Here is a 17,208-nt window from a genome sequence, read left to right as displayed (position 1 = left end):
CCCACCGTCCCCGATGCGCTTAGAAGTAGGAGGACGTGAAGGGACCCAAGTTCAACCTCCTTTTTTAATAGCTAGGACTCAGTGACCCAGAGAGCAGGAGTCAAGTGCCAGCCCTGCACCGGAGCCCTGACCTTAGAGGGGAGCCCTGACCAAGCCATGCCTCCTGGCCAGCTCATAGCTCTCTCCACTGCTTCCTGTGGCTTTTCCACCTGGCACTGGATTTGCACGCACAATACATACTTGATGCTCTGGTAACTAAAAGTACCTAAATTTAACGAGCATGACCCAGGTCCTGCTGCCTTGGCTCTTAGCCACCACTGGCCTCATTATCAGAGTGGTTTTTAATTCTAATGAAAATTCTTCAATACAAGAGCTCAGGCTCACAAAGGCTGCCACAGCTTTATGAGCACTTGGTGGTTCAGGTTAATAAAATGTTTATCTCTTATAAAATGCCTTTTCTCTTGAGGTATTTTTGTTTGTTTTTAGAATAATGAGATCCTTGATACGACTCTGAGACTTACGCGTGTAGAAATGGATGGCTGGAATACAGTTCAGACTCCCTCCATGGATGAACACAATTGCCTCTGGGCAACGAGGCACAGAGTAGACTCTGTCTCAGCAAACTGATTGCTTTCTGAGACATGTCAGAAGCTGCAGATAGAAGCTGTCAGAAGCCAATTCCCTGTGGCTCCAGGAGAGACTGCAAATCTGGCCCAGCTTTTTGTCCTTAGGTTTCTGAGCTGACTCATGGTCTGCTGAAGATTGCTGACCCCCCATTTGCCCTCACCCTTCCCCTCATGCCCATCCACCCATAACCAGGCACAGGGCAAGTTCCAGTGGATTCCAGACCCAGATTCTGTAAGGAAACCAATGCCCCTGAGCTGCAGCCTCACAGGAGACCACAAATGTTACAAAGACAGAAAATAGAAAATCTGCTCTAAGGCCAAGAGATTGGACCTTTTTTTTAAGACTACTCATGAGAACTTTATCAGATATTAGACCCAGGCAGTCCCTGAAGCCCCTACTTCCTGTGTGAATAGGGATAATGATCTAGGCTGTGCTGTTCCTTGGGCTGGAGTGAAGCTCAAAGGTGAAGATGGAAAAACACTTGGAAAAGATGAAGCTGCACAGATAGAAAGGACTAACAGGTCATCCCCAGAAGGGCTCCTGAGGCTCCAAGGGCTGTTTCAGCTTTAGTGCTTGTTGTTATGTGTGCTTGCAAATAATCACCACATGCATATTTCATTCTTGCCTTTTGCAGGAGTAAATGCAGGAGTCCTCCTCCTCCCCCATTATTCTGGCCATCGCAGACAGACTGCAGCTGTCTTGTTAACTGCTGTATCCTTGGGGCTGAGAGCAATGGCACATAGCAGTGGCACATAGCAGTGGCACATAGCAGGGAGCCACTGAAGAGCTAGGGAATGAAGAAAGTCAGAGCTCCTTGAGAAGGGATCAGTTTTCCTGTGCCCTAGGGGAGTGAGTAGCAGGGGAGGGCCTGATGATGCTGCCTGGTGTTCAGTCGCTCAGTCATGTCCGACTCTGCGACCCCATGGAGGTGATGTTGGTAGCACAGGTGAATTCTGCACCTCATCACCTCTGCCTCTATGTTCAACATGTTCATATATGTTCATCACCCCTGCCCTATATTCATTGCCTTTATTCTTCAGAATTATGAGAGAGGGGTAATACTCCTCTTAGCTACTTGAATTCCTTGGGATCTGATTCACCTTCCATCCCTTGGCTTGACACCACATATGAACTCAATAAAAGTTGGTGGAATGTATGACTATCTTTCTTTATGATTATCTGAAGTACCCCAGAACTGGGTCTAGTAAAATATAGGAATCTGCAGCCTGAGGGATTGTAGAAGCGAGATTCAGTTTACATGATGAATGGAGGACAGTGTCTTAGAAATTGGATCACTTGTTTTAACCCCATATGTAGGGGAACCAAGGCATTCCTGGAAAAATCCCACACTAGCCTTACTGGGATTAATGTGTTTCCTGTTCCTGAAAGGCCTCCAAGGAGACAACTTATCCTGATAGAATCAACACCGATTTATGGAAATGTAAACAGACTTCTGAAGGCACTCAACTGTAAGGGTAAAATTAATCAGTAAAGACATTCAACCAAAGTACTTAAGTAAGGTGGGCAGATCAGACAGAAAACCCAGACAGGAAACCCATCTGGCCCCACCCACATCAGATGTTGTCTGAAAATTCTCTAATCCCTTTTCTTTCCTGGGGGCGGGGGGATAATAACCTTATATTTTTAAACTTAAAATCTAAAAACTACATTACATATAATAAATATCTACTATAGAGCAGAGAACTCCATCCAATATTCTGTAATGACCTATATGAGAAAAGAATCTAAAAAAGAGTAGGTATATGTATTGGGTTGGCGAGCTCAATACATGTCTAACTGATTCACTTGGTATACCTGAAACACAACACTGTAAATCAACTGTACACCAATAAAATTTTAAAAATAAATATAAAACCTTGCACTTCTCTGTAAAAAAAAAAAAAAAATACCACCATCACGACCAACATTAAAAAAGCTGTTACATAGAGTAAAAAATATCACATCTATGAGCCACCAGGAAAATGTTTTGTTAGGAGGGTCACGGCAGTCAGGGTCAATCATGGTGCTCAGTGCTAACATCTCTGCCCTAGGAGTGACCGTGGCCCCTGGGGAGAGAAGTTCTCCTTTATAGGTCCAGCTACTCCTCTAAAGTGGAGAAGAGGAAGGAAGGAAGGGTCCATCCTGTCCCCCTAAGAAGCTCTCTACAGGGAAACACAGAAAATACTCTTTCTTAACATACCTCTCCTTTAAAGCAAAGCTGATTGGGAACTTGATGACCTCACAAAAACAAAGACAGGCCTAACGACAGTCTGGGGACTATCAGCCAGCAGGTTGAGCAACAAAGAGAAAAATAACAGCAAGGTGTTCTGGCTCCCCTGGCTCTTCTGGCTTCAGGTCCTGATTTCTCAAAGATTAAAAAGAAAAGACAAATAAGAAATCAATAATTCCAGAACAAAAAAGACAAGCTAACTATCTGAGTGGAAAGATCCAGCCCTCAGAAGGTTAACCAAGGGACACCTGTGAGTCAAAGACCTTTGGTTGGGCGTCATTGGACACCCTCATGTGGCAGGAAGGCCTGTGATCTGTCCTCACAGTGAGATGAGCACTCCTAGCGGTACAGCAGACACGGACTTCACCAAGCCATCCAAAGCCGCACATGTGGTCCCTGCCACGGCCGGGAAAGAGTGTGGCCTGGGTCATTCATAAGAGAGACGCAAGGTCACCAGCTTCCATGGGCTATCCATGATCCTGTCTTCAGCAATGTGGTAAACAGCTGTCAGTAGTCATCACTCAGTGAACAGACCTTATCCGATTCCAGCCTCACGATTCTATGAGTTTCATACTATAATCTCCAGTTTGTGCTGTGTTTAGTCGCTCAGTCATGTCCAACTCTTTGCGACCCCATGGGCTGTAGCCCGCCAGGCTCCTCTGTCCTTGGAATTCTCCAGGCAAGAATACTGGAGTGGGTTGCCATGCTCTCCTCCAGGGGATCTTCTCAACCCAGGGACTGAACCCAGATCTCCTGCATTGCAGGCTGATTCCTTTCCATCTGAGCCACCAGGGAAGCCCAGTGTACAGGCAAGAACAAATAAGACCCAGAGAGGCTGGGTAACTTTTCCAAGGTGATTCTTTGAATATGGTAGTTCTCAACCAAGGCTTACCCTTACAACCCCAAATCACAGTGCCCAGGCTGCATGGTCATCCAATTAAACTAGAATCTCTGGGGCAGAGTATATTTAAAGCTCCCCAGATGATTCCAGTCCCACTCACTCTCCGCTTTTTTGCCATCCTCCCTTTGTCCTACCAAGTTTTGTGTGGTTCTATATATACTGTTCCGGTGGTCAGGAACTCCTGCCCGCTCTCAGCTGTGTTCTGCAAGATCTTCTGTGTCTGGAGGTGTATTCCTGACGTATCCATGGAGAGAGATGTACTCCAAGTCCACCTACTTCCTGGATCTCCCCCAGATGACTACAATGAGCAGCCACGGGTCTAGTATTGGATTGGCCAAAAAGTTTGTTCAGGTTTTCCACCCACTCTTATGGAAAAACCCAAATGAACATTTTGGTCAACTCTACAAATAGTAGGATTAGGATTTGAATCTGATTCCAGGTCTTTGCTTACTTTTCTCTGCAATACTGCCAACCGTGAAGTAACAATCCAGAAATTTTTTTTTTAAGTCATCAAATGGCTGTCATACTGGACATATTGGGAGACCTGGGATTCAGAAAAAGGAAATCTCATTTGACATCATGTTTACTTTCCTTATAAATAGGATTAAAAACAAAACAGGTTGAGGGCTAAGAGTCTTTCCTATACAGCAGAGTGCATGGGCTTTGTGAACAGGACTTTCAGACATTCAGAATGTTTTTATTTTACTGTCCAGTTCCGGCCACGTAGTTTTGGAAGGCTGAGCTGGAGTTTGACTTTAGGGTCTCCAGCTGCCTTTTGGGGCTCACGGTGAGTGTGTTGACTCACGAAGGTACCCATGACCAACGTCATGCTCATATCTCATCTGCTCAGACAGATGGGTCCTGTCTGCCAATTCCAATGAATGCCTCAGTTAACAGCACTCATTTTCTAGGGCAAAATCATCAGGATTTAAACATCCTCCGCCGAGTGCCATGTGGAACAGAACATTCCATCTTTGTGACTTTTCCTGTCATAAGGAAATGATGGAAAATACTTTTTCATATTAAAAATGTTTGCTTTTCTGAGGATGAGAGCCACCATGGCTACTTTAGCTGAGACAGCTAGCTTGGGTTGTATAATAAAGACTTGTATAATCAGAGCCTTCAGCCTGTCACTGCCCTCCAATTAACCCTTTCCTCTTTACCCTATTAGATTATAGCTGATAATTGCCTAAAGCCTCCCTAACAGTTCATCTCATGCAACTTCTGTTCTCACTAGCCATAGCCCATAGCAGTACAACACAGATATATTTTGCTGCCTGAGTATTTTTAAACCCTTCAATAATACATGTTAGGTTGCATCTTATAGGGGAGTATAAGGCACTCCTTTAGTTTCCATACATTTATCCAAGATACACTTACTGAGTAGCCTTCCTATGCTAGATATGATCCAAGATACTGAGTGAAAAACACCAGTAAGGTCCAGCCTCTAACATGAGCAAGCTTGCAGTCCAGTGGGGAAGTTGGATACAAAAAAGGCAAGTAAAACCCAATGTAGTGGCTACACGATGGACCCACCAGTACATCACTTAACTCAGCTGGGGAAGAAGGGGTGAAGGGTGACAGAGAAGGGCCCCTGAACAAAAGGAAGTCTAAATGAAGGAAATCTGCGAGGAGACATTGAATATGATCAGGAGCTGAACGACTGACTGAAGAAACTCACTTTTGCAGGGCAGTGAGGATAGCATTCGCTTCATGCAAATGTTTTCAGTCATCCTAAAGGCCCCTCACAAAATGTCTTTCAGCCCCTTCTCCCTCCTAGTCCCCTGGGTCGAGTCCCACAGCACTACTCACTGTTCCCCAACCAGACCATGTGCGTTCATTCAAACGTTTCTGTCCTTGCCGGGCCTGTGTTCTTTGTTAGGAATGCTCATTACTCCTCTCAGTCCAGTGGGTGCCTATGAACCCTACGAGGTCCAGTACAAATGGCACCTTCTCCGTGAAGATGTCCCTACCTCTGGGCAACCATAGTACATGTGACATTATATTACAGTTATCTGATTGCCTCTCTAGGCTGTATGTTTCTAGAGGACAGGGGTGTGTGCATGCAGGCTAAGTCTCTTCAGTCGTGTCCGACTCTCTAAGACCCTGTGGACTGAAGCCCGCCAGGCTCCTCTCCGTCCATAGGATTCTCCAGGCGAGAACACTGGGGTGGGTTGCCATGCCTTCCTCCAGGGCATCTTCCTGACCCAGGGATCGAACCTGCATCTCTTTCATCTGTCTCCTACACTGGCAGGAGGGTTCCACTGGGACCACCTGGGAAGTCCGAGAGGATAGGAACCGCGTCTTAATCATTCTCACATGCCAAGTGTTTAGGAGCCAGGAGACACATCATGTGCCTTCTTTTTGACAAAGGAATGAAGGAACAAAGCAAAACATTAAAAATTTGCATGAGGGACTTTCCTCTCCTCTGTTTACTCTCCCCTATTCATTCAAGTGTGCAGGTTCCAACACAGACAGCCCTACCCAACCCTCAGTAGAGAGGCGGATATGGAAACCCTCCCCGTGCTTTTCACCATAAATGCAGTGAGAAACCAGAATGAGCTCGGGGAGGCTGAGGCCATGGTTTTGTCATCACGCTCAGACTGGTCCAGCCACTAGTCAGCATGTGTGACAGGGTCAACCAGCGGTGGTCCAGTGGTTAGGACTTGGCCTTCCAATGTAGGGGCTATGAGTTCGATCCCTTGTTGGGGCAGTGGGGCCAAAACAAACAAACAAACAAAACAGAAACAATATTCTAACAACTTCAATAAAGACTTTAAAAACAGCCCACATCAAAAAAAAGTTTTAAAGAAGATAAATAAACAGACCAAAAACTCACAGGAACTAAGACAATTCAAAGGCACAAGCACAGTCTCCCTAGCACAGGCTAATATAGGGGTGACTTAACAGGAGGACGCCGGTATCAGCTCCTGGCAAGACAGGCAGAAGCACCAACTTCTGAAAGGACGGCTCATTTGGCGATCGGCACGTGCGCAATTGCGCCATAAGCAGATAGAGAATGCGGAGACTTGGAAGCAAACTGATTATTCGTGAATCTAATCACAAGTAACAGCTTAAGAAAGGCCCTTCTGAGATGCCTGTAATAATTCACGCCGAGGACGGAGGGCACCCTGCCAAGTTGGCATCTGGACCTTGAGTATCACGGGGCTCAGGCTAGCATGCGGTGAATCATCAGAGGCAGGCCAGCTCAACTCCTTAGACCCAGTGCCGACAGGACCACTGTCGGGGTCGGGTCTTCTCAGGCCGCAGCGAGGCACACTTTGCTGTGGCCAGAGCCTGCATCCCTTTATCCAAGCCAGGCACTCCAGCATTTCTCTCATTTGAAAGACAGCACCTTTAGAGACGGGATAAGGTGATTAAGGAGATGGATTTAACAAAACATGTTCCTACTCATACACTGCACTGAGCCTTCAAACAAGCTGAGTCAAGTGATACAAATGCCCAATGTTTAGGGACCCCGGACAGCACCCGGGAGTGGTGCAGGCTCAGGCTACTCTCCTCTGTTCATTCAAATGTGCAGGTTCCAACACAGACAGCCCTACCCAACCCTCAATAGAGAGAGAGGTGGGTATAGAAACCCCACCCCCCAAGGCTTTTCACCATAAACACAGTGAGAAAACCTCAGCTCAGGGAGGCTGAGGCCACGACTTGGTCATCACGCTCTGTCTGGTCCAGCCACTAGTCAGCATGTGTTACAGGGCCAACCATGGTTAATGATGAGGAATGGTAATTTATGTCTTGATGCTGTGTGGGGTTAGGAAGGGCACAAAGTCTGTTCATGCTCTACTGTGAGATGCCTGTACTGCAGAAGAAACTATTCTGGCCACCAGAACAGAGATGGGTATTTCAAAGAGGAAAAGACATGTGTCTTTCAATACAGAAGCCCTAGTTTTAATCGGCAAAATCAAAGCAGGTTCCCATAGAATCTTCTACATGGTAAGTTTGTGACAGTTTCAACGTGTACACAGAGGCTTCCCTTACTCAAGAAGCCCATAAGGCACAGAAACAAAGCCTCTAGTTAACTTTTCGTTGTCCAGGATGAAATGGTGCAAGGGGTGTGTGCAACTATAGGTATGAGAACAAGCTGAGATATTGATAATCTAAAAAAAAAAAAAATCTAGATGCTCTGCCACCGGATATCAGAGATTATCCTGACTTCAAACAAAACAAACTCATTTCAATCAAAGCATGAGAGGGTCTGATTCTTTGAAAATGGCTTGACAAGCCTTCTCTGGAGTCTAGCTTCTGCTGGCCTGCAAGAGCCAGGTGCATTTTCATCCTCCCTCCAGTACTCAAAATAGTCCAGAAGATGGCTGTTATGGGATAGGAAGCAGCAAAACACTTAAAGCCCCTCAGAAGCCTGTCTTCTGTCTCTAGGGATTTGATGATCCTCCAAACAAGAGATTGATTTGAACCACAAAGCAAAGTGAAACAACTGTGGATAGACCACTCTAAAGGATAACAAAGGAGGCTTGGAGGTTCTAAACTTATATGCTCTATGGTCAGAGACCAAGTGTATCACAATCAGCTGGTACGTGATTTAAATGCGTTAAATGTGTTAAAAATGCACACTCTTGGGGAACACCCCATATCTACTGAATCTTAATCTCTAGGGGTGGGCACAAGAGCCTACATTTTAAAATAAGCTCTTCAGGAACTAAAGTTGGCAGACAACTTCTCCAAACCACAATTCACTGAGGTCTAAGGGTCTGAAGACTGCTGGTACCTTTGTCCTAGTTCTGATAAGCTCTGTATTCTGAGATTGAGTTTGTGCCATTTTGATTGATAATTTCAGAGCCTGAGCCCATTTTAAAGAGACTATGTCTGCTCTTCCCAGTGTCTGTCACATAAAGAATTATCAGTGAGTGGTGGTGGAATAGGTGACTAGATTATATGAGTAGGTGACATATTAGAACAGGTTACTGGATGAATGAAATAATGAACAATGGAGGCTACTAGGGAAATAATAGATTTCAACATAGTAATTACCAAACATGAACCTGGAGTGAATTTTTTGCCTTGATCACATGGAAATCATAGATGAATTTCTCTCTGGTCATTCCATGTCATGCAGTTGAAACAGGAAAAGAAATAGTGCAGACCACCGGTTTGAAGTATGTGTGCAGGCGTGCGCCACGTGCATGTACACACACTCACATACACGCAGCTAGGGATCTAGCTGTCACATTCAATATTGATCAGTTCAGCAGGAAGAGCCAGCTGCAAATGTATTTACAATGGAAAAACTTGGCCTTGGGGGACTTCCCTGGTAGCCTAGTGGATAAGAACCTGCCTTGCAATGCAGGGGACACAGGTTTGATCCCTGCTCAGGGAAGTAAGATCCCCATGTGCCATGAAGCAACAAGCCCACGTGCTAAGCTGCACCACAGTGAAAGATCCTGAGAGCCGCAATTAAGACCCCATGCAACCCAATGAGTAAATGCTAAGAAAAGAGCAATTCCGCCTTGGATAGACAGCCCTTTAGGCAGGAGGTGCAGCCCTGCATCGTGATGGCTTTGCCCTTAACCTGGGGGCAAAAACAGAGTTTGCAGGTAATCCGCTAGGCTGGGCTTTGGCTCTTCTCTGGTCCTTAGCCATCTGTATCCCAATTTGCCAAAGGGCCTTCATTGGGAGTTTTCCTGTTCAAGGCATCATTAGGGCAATTCAGATGTGGTCCCAGCCCCCCAGGCAAGTACTGCCAGGTAAGAACAAAAGGCTATCAAATTGAAAGGAGAGCTCAAAGTAAACAATAATGTGGCTGAGGTTGGATTCAAGACAGACTGAGAAGCTAGGCTTTGATTTGGGCAAAAAAGGGTTAGGAGATGTATTCACTTCTCTCCAGTCACTCTGTATTTTAAAATTCCCCAGCATCCCCAGAGGGGAATGGCATTTAGAACACAAGGTACATTTATAAATCAAGAGATCAAATCATGTATGGCATAAGTCAACATAATATTGTAAAGCAATTATCCTCCAATCAAAAACATATTTAAGAAAAGATCAAATCAATCATAATAAGTGGCTTCTTCTTTAGGTTTCCTTTCATTTTGTATTTCCTTATTTATCCTGCTAGTGGTCTGAACTTCGGTTAAGAGAGTCTCAAGAAAAAACTCACCTGTCTTTCCCACATACTTCAAATTCAAAGGGAAACTTCAGGTGGAAATGCCTCAAATCTAACATTAACTACTTTGAGCAATAGTGTCCCCCTAGGCAGCAAGGGATGTTCAAACTCACTGTATATTGCACGCGCCCAACCCCACCCCCTCCGCTGGCGAGCTGTAATTCCCCATTTCTCTCCATCATGAAGGAAAGCTGAAACATGGATGAGTGAAATGGCATGACTATAGGCATAATCCTGAATGCAGTATAATTTTTTAAAGGAAATCATCTGAAAATAATTGTTGTTGACTGTCATTAATGATAAGTTGCTTTCAAAACAGCTCATAACTTATTGGGGAAAAGAAATCGATCTGTCTTACTCAGTAACAGATGGAATACTTGTTTCCCAGGGCATGGAAAAAAATGAAAATTCCTAGCAAACTGATAAGACCCTTCCCCCTGTATAAAGATGGGGCTTCCTTCAAAAGCATGTTATCAGTGCTCTACAAATAGCTTTCCAAGTTTGCAAGTGCAGAGTTAAGTCAACATCAGTGCATTGTAATGTAGCTTGGCCATATCACCTTCTTTGAGACTTACCCATTAGCTAAAGAATAGCTAAGGAATATCCATTGTCTTTTTACCCACCCCACCCTCTTTTATGGATACAGACAACTGACCTGGGCCTGGTGAGGCCAGTAAAGGAAGAGAGATTGGAGAGGAATGGAAATTGGAGAGTCCCCCAGCTTCTGGCTGGGCCCTCCCTATTTATTCCTACAGGCATTTCTCACTACAGCCAAAAGTCTTACTCTAAAATAAGGGCCCATCATCTTATTTTCCAGAGCACTTGTGACACAAAGGTTAAAATAGTTACATCTGCGAAGTGCTGAGGATAGTCTCTAATCCACAGTAAGAGCTGTGTGACTGTTTGCTACTATAGTGATGATATCATCTCCAAGCTACGGCTAAGAAACATCACTGCCTAAGATTAGGCAGGAAAATAATCCAAATTCTTTTCTTTCCAAAAGGCAGGTGGTACCAGTTCTCAAAGGGACATGGTCAGAGCTAAACTCCTGGTTATCAAAGCATAGCTCATCTAACTCAGAAAGAGCTCTTGATTGAAAAGTGCAAAAAAAAGGAGTGAAATGGCCTAAGTCATTCACCAGGTGACCTTGGGTACCATGGCAACTTCTGTGCAAGTCATCTTTTTAAGGACAGCAAACGGCTTTGAGATGAGAAGCAGCTGAGTGATAACACTATCTCATTCCCTACCTCTGACAGCCTCCAATTTTGAGTGTATCTAGTAATCAGCGATAAAACATGCCAATATTTCCTACGCTTCTCTAACTTGTCCCACTGCATTTCTTTTGGTGTCTTATGACTTTGAAGGAGAGTCACAGGGTGAGTAGGGGCAGGATGGCTTTCTGAGAAGGCAGGAAGTGTGACGTGGCAGGAAATAAAAATGAATTCAAACAGTCTAGATTCCTGGCCTGGCCTCCAGGGCTGCCTGGACCTGCAGAAAGCCTCTTATCCAGGCATGAGCCCAGCGAACTCTTGTGTTTAATCCTTTCCCAAAGATGCTTCAAACAGTTTGGAATGCTCATGTTGCCTACTCATGCTCCATCACAATCAAACCAAGTGGCTTTCCATTTTCAACTGTGATCTGCAATATACTCAGTGACCATTCTAATCCTCTCCCCTGGACACTATCCAAGCAGGCACCTGGACATTTATCTTACTTGTCCTGTCTTTTTTTCATCTTTAATTGTGTTAACTTCTCTGTCACAGAATCAACTGTGTTGTAAACAACAGAATCCTCATCTTTAATAAAGGAAAATTGAAAACATTGGAGAAATATATATATTATATGTATATATGTGTTTTGTTGTTTATAAGACAGTTGAATCTATGACAGAGAAGGGGCCAACTGATTACAGAATAGAGAGAGAAGATTGGAGAGTTGTCTCTGCCCTGTTATATTCTTGTGTTTTATCTTTCCAACCACACTGCACATTTTTTAAGAGCAGAAATGATGCTGAAGTATTTCTAGCTCTTCCATCACTTTCCCTAACTTCCTATGAAATATTTGTAGTTACAGTAATAATGTATACATGGCTTTTTGCATTTTATAAAAGGCTCTAACTCTTGGGATAAAACTCTTTTCTGCCACTTACCCCAGAGACATTAAGAGACCTTCCCATGTCAGTACTACCCAAAGCAATCTGCACATTGACCACATTATCATATTACCAGATAGGAGGGGCAGAGTCAGCACCTGGACCTAGGTGGTATGGCCTCAGAGCCTGCATGCTGAACCATCACAATACAGCCCCTCACAATGGTGGGCCCACTTCTCTTTTTACTCTATCACAAGACCTTCCTTCTCCATACACAATTTATTTACAGAGGCTTAAAAGAGTGAGCTCAACAAAGGAGCACGTTACTGTAAGAGGAGGAACTCAAGGTCTTATTTCCAGTTACCAGGGGAAATTTTATGAAAGAGGCAGGCTTGTTAAAAAATGCCATAAGCCCTTTGAAAAACAATGGATGGTGTAAATTCACTTTAAAATTACCCCTTTCAAAACATATATGTTGCTGTTCAAATATACAACTGTCCTAGGGAGGCTCGGGTGGAATTCTCAGGTAAAGTAACAGAGCTCCAGGTACATGTATTAAACCCACAAATCATCATCTGAGCAAACACTGGGCAAGTGAGAGAACTAATATAGGAAAAGTCAGTCCTGCCTGATCTTGCTCTTGGGTCAGAAGGCGCCTCAACACCCATGCCCAGGAGGAGAGAGATCATACCTTTTATCTCAGCTACTGCTGATTTCCTTTGCAGAGCTGACTTGAGTCAGGTTGTAGCAGATGAACACTCTCCTGGAGCCCAAGGCCTGGGGGTGCCAGAGAAGCAGGCACTGCCTTGGCATCTCAGAATCATTTAGGAGCTCATCAGAGGGAGCTCAGGCCAGGAGTGGCCGTAAGAACATTGACAATAGTGGCGGATGCTCCTTCCACCATGAGGCCACAGACCTGAGAGGGGCCGGCTGGCTGAGGATAAATTCCGCTCCACTCTCACAGGTAATCAGGCAACCCTGTGTGGGCTCCTCCTATGATGCACCACTATCAGCCCAGCAGCCTCACGTTCAGAAGCCAAGTGGCCCACGGAGAGGCCATGAGCATGGCAGGAGCCGTGCCCGGGGACATGTGGGTCAGACAAGACAGGGCACATTTGCTGCACAAGTGCGTGAGTTCTTTCCAGCCTCGGGAGTCTGCCTTGCCCTCCCTTGCAGAACTCCTACAGCAAAGCATCCTTATTTTGCGGCCACAGGCCTGGCCATCTTATCTCATGTGTTCAAGGCTCAAGGGCACAGCTCTTCTAACTGCCTTCTAGGACAGAACTCCCCTCAGCCGTCAGCACACAGGAGGCCCCAACACTTTCTGGCTTAGGTGATGGCTCATTCAGAGTGCAGGGCGCAGCAGCTCTCTAAGTTGAATCCTTCAGATGCCCAGGGCTCTTCTATGATGTCAGAGTTGAAGAGACAAGCTCTTTTCTACTTGGCTTTTGGTGACAGAAGAATCAGGAGATCAAATTATCAATTAAATGAAGCAAGCTAAATGGAAAACAAAGTATCGTTTGACAGGACCTAATTTTTCCTTTCTTTCCTGCCTCAAGTTTTTGAGAGAATATACCTCTTTCCCTTCCAAGAAAGTTGTGCAAATTGTATAAAGATTTTCTGAGTAGGACTTGAGTCGTGAGCTTATGTTTGGAAAATGTTCTGACTTGGGAAAGAAGCAGCAAAGCTCATGGGAACTTGGCTAAGGGTTGGAATTTACCTTAAGGTTAATCCGGACTATGGGGGGTGGCTACAAGGCAGCCCAACACTTGTCAGTTCCATGCAGATGAAGGAGGAGACCTGGGAGCCCCCACGAGGTTCCCGTCACCCTCAATTACTTTCCATACCAACTTGTCAAAAAAGCCTAAAATATCACACTTCTTACAAACAATTGATAACGTTCTGCATGAACATTTATGTTTTAATTTGAACAAATTCAAGATATCACTATAGGTAGTAAAATGGCATTGCCTCCTGAGATGGGTAAGCCACACCAACCATGGGCATGTACCGGGGCTCTCTTGATGAACTTTGTTGCCTAAGAGGAAGACCTCACACGACTCACAGTCAGGCAACAGGACACAGATGCTTCTGAAGACAGCAGATTTGGGCAGGGCTGTGAAGAGAGAGACAGGAGTGGGGGGGTCCAAATCGGTTTGAGGTACATAGCAAAGAGGGGAAGATCATGAGAGGAGAATACAGAAGGCCAAGTCTTAGCTACTTCATTGTTCTGCCCTGTGCACGCTCTGGTCATAAACACTCTTTTACCTTTTAGCCCCAAAAGGTCAGTGCCTGGAGTACCTTCTACGAATCTTTCTATTTCTCACATTTCAGAATTCACACTCAGCTCTCCTAGAGTCAATAAGAAGTCAGTCCTGGCTCAGCCAGCTCTGTCCATGGTGCCCCCTGACCAGGTTCAACATGGACGGACCTCGAGAGTGTCATACTGAGTGAAGTCAGTCAGACAAAGACAAATATGGTATCACTTATATGTGGAATTTTAAAAATGGTACAAATGAACTTACCTGCAAAACAGATATAGAGTTATAGATGTAGAAAACAAACTTATGGTTACCAGGGGGTTGTGAGAGTAGGCGTAAATTGGGATATTGGGATTGATGTATATACACTACTGTATCTAACATAGATTAATAATAAGACATAGCGTATTTAGCACAGGGAACTCTACTCAATACTCCTTAATGGCCTAGATGGGAAAAGAATCAAAAGAAGAGTGGAAATATATATATATATGTGGCTGCATAAATGATTCACTTTGCTGTATATTTGAAACTAACACTGTAAATCAGCTATACTCCAATAAACATTTTTAAAATAAATAACATGGGGGAAAAAGGAATCATAGCCTTAATAAAAACAACCCTTCATGTTTAGATTTCTATCATTATTTATATTGAATTCGATGCTGAAGGATGATGAACTTACAGAGCTGATGGACTGGGGGAGTCGCAGTAATGGTCCCACTCCTTGGCTGATCCCAACTACTCTGAGGCTGTCCCCACCTGCAGAGACCTCACTAGACGTTGTTTCTTTTGGGGGGATCAGAACAATGGTTTCCTGAGCTTCTTAAACCTTCCTACCAAAATGTTCCAGAAAGGGCAGGAGGTGACAGGGGAAAGAGAGGTCCAGCTCAAGGCCCATCAAAAAAAACATTTTTTTCTTTCATCGTACATTTATCTTATAATTAGACAAAGTTCACATCTACTATAAAAAGCATCTGCTTTTATTCTTACATAATTCTGCCCCCACTCCGAAATTTCTGGGTACAGTGGATACTCCAGGAAGCAGCTGTTTGGAACAGAGGCAGGGACCTCTCTGGGTGACTAAACCTTCTTTTTTGCCATCTGAGCCACATGCGGGCAGAAGCTAAGCCCTGTGACAGCGGGACACCAGTGAAAACTGCAGGCCTCGACTCTGCAATGACCCACCAGCTTATGAGGCCTCTTAGGACCTGGAGAGGGTGACCATTTAAACACAAAGCCCACAAAGCTGGTTGAAGGATGAAAGGAAATGATACACATGACACGCTCCATGCTAGGCACTCAAGAAATGCTAACTATTACTATTTCTCTTCCTCCTATCTAGTTAGAAAAGACCACATCCTTCCCCTATTTACAGCCCTTTAGAGGCCCCTCAGGCTACAAGGCTCTTCATGATGGGCCACCACTGAACCCTCTGGGCTCATTTTCTGCTTCTTTCCCCAGTCACTCATGCTTGGACCCCACCATTTAGTCTGGGATGATTTACAGTCCCCACACATCTGTGTTCTTTCATACCCCAGGGGTCCTGTGGGTGCTGAGTGTTCTTCCTGGAAGGCCTCCATACCGCCCCCCCCCCGCCATTCTACCTGTGACTCCCCTCACCTGATCAGACCCAGAGGAGGCAGCACCCTGCCTGTGAGACTTCTCAGCCCCTTGTGCCTCCATGGACCTAGTGTCTGCCTCCAAGGCAGCAGGCATCATGCTCAGTTCCTACTGCTACTTGTTGATCTCATCTTTCAAGTGTCCTGCTCATGGGGGAGTAAGACTTCATCACCCCATGCCTTGTCTGCACACAGAAGACACTCAACAACATCTGATGAATAAATGCATGTGCGTGGGCATGCGGGTGGGAGCATGAATGATGCGGGGGATGGGGCGGTGGGTGCTGCGGAAGACGGGGGATATACTTGCCCAGCGCTGGAGCCTGTACATGGACTGTTATAACCCTCAGCCCAGCGCTGCGGGTAAGAGGCCACCAGAGAGGTTTCCATATCTTGACTGCAGTGGATAGAGAGTTTTATTTGCCCAAGTCTAACTATACCATCTTCTCCCCACCAGCTAAATACCAAGATCCAGGAGACACACAGGTGTGCACACAGGCACAGTTCCTACCGCTGGCTGTTTCCTGCCACTTCAATCTTGCCAAAATGCTTTCCTTACTCCTGCATGGGCATTTTGTTCAAAACTTTGTATTTTTTCATTTTAGTCACTTTCATTATCTTATCCATTTTGCTTCCTGAAAGCTGTGTTTCATCTTACAGTCTTTGTGTTATTTTATCTATTTTTTAACTTTAGATTTTTAAAAATGGAGTTCTTCGGGGAAGGGAGCAACTTCAAGGTTACTTAGGACCAGGACACAGAGGTTCCATATAGTCTGTGCCTTTGGGGAATTCCCAGATTCATAGGAAAGACAAAAAAACAAACCCTAAAAAAGATGATCTATCAACTCTCAAAAGGCACACAAAAATGGGCCCCAAATAGTCTCCAGCACCTCAGCACCCGGGCTGAATGGAGATGAGTGAAGGGGGAGGCCGGACGGCAGCGGCGGTCAGGGTAATCTCTCACATGGTCATGAGATCCTCCCAGATTGTCTAGGATGTAATTCTCACAATACGCACACCCTCTTCCTGGTTTTTTCACACAGCACAGGCAATCACTAGGCAAGATTACAAGAGGTGGGGCTCACCCAAGAGTATTTATCCCCTCCCTCCCAGGCATCATCATCATTTACACTGAATTACATGAATCAGTACTTCCTAAAGGAGGTTCCAGCCATTTTCTGATACAGGACCAAAACAAGGAAAGAAAGGCATCCTGACAGAGCCAAGAGTGGGGTCAGATCTTTTCTTTCCAGCCTTTCCATGCCCTGACACCTGGATTCCTACCAGAGGATTCTCAGTGGGAGGGAGGGAGGGAGAGGAGAAGGGTGCTTGC

At 45.1% G+C, this 17,208-nt stretch overlaps 1 protein-coding gene across 2 annotated transcripts in view; it reads right to left on the bottom strand.

Moving 5' to 3' along the window:
• Positions 1-17,208, bottom strand: part of KCNH1 (potassium voltage-gated channel subfamily H member 1) — a 418,239-nt gene that overhangs the window by 43,542 nt on the left and 357,489 nt on the right. The gene's annotated exons all lie outside the window — the stretch shown is intronic.

Source organism: Ovis canadensis, chromosome 12, assembly GCF_042477335.2.
Source record: "Ovis canadensis isolate MfBH-ARS-UI-01 breed Bighorn chromosome 12, ARS-UI_OviCan_v2, whole genome shotgun sequence".
NCBI classification, from domain to species: Eukaryota; Metazoa; Chordata; class Mammalia; order Artiodactyla; family Bovidae; genus Ovis; species Ovis canadensis.
This window is presented reverse-complemented; position numbering and strand designations above follow the sequence as displayed.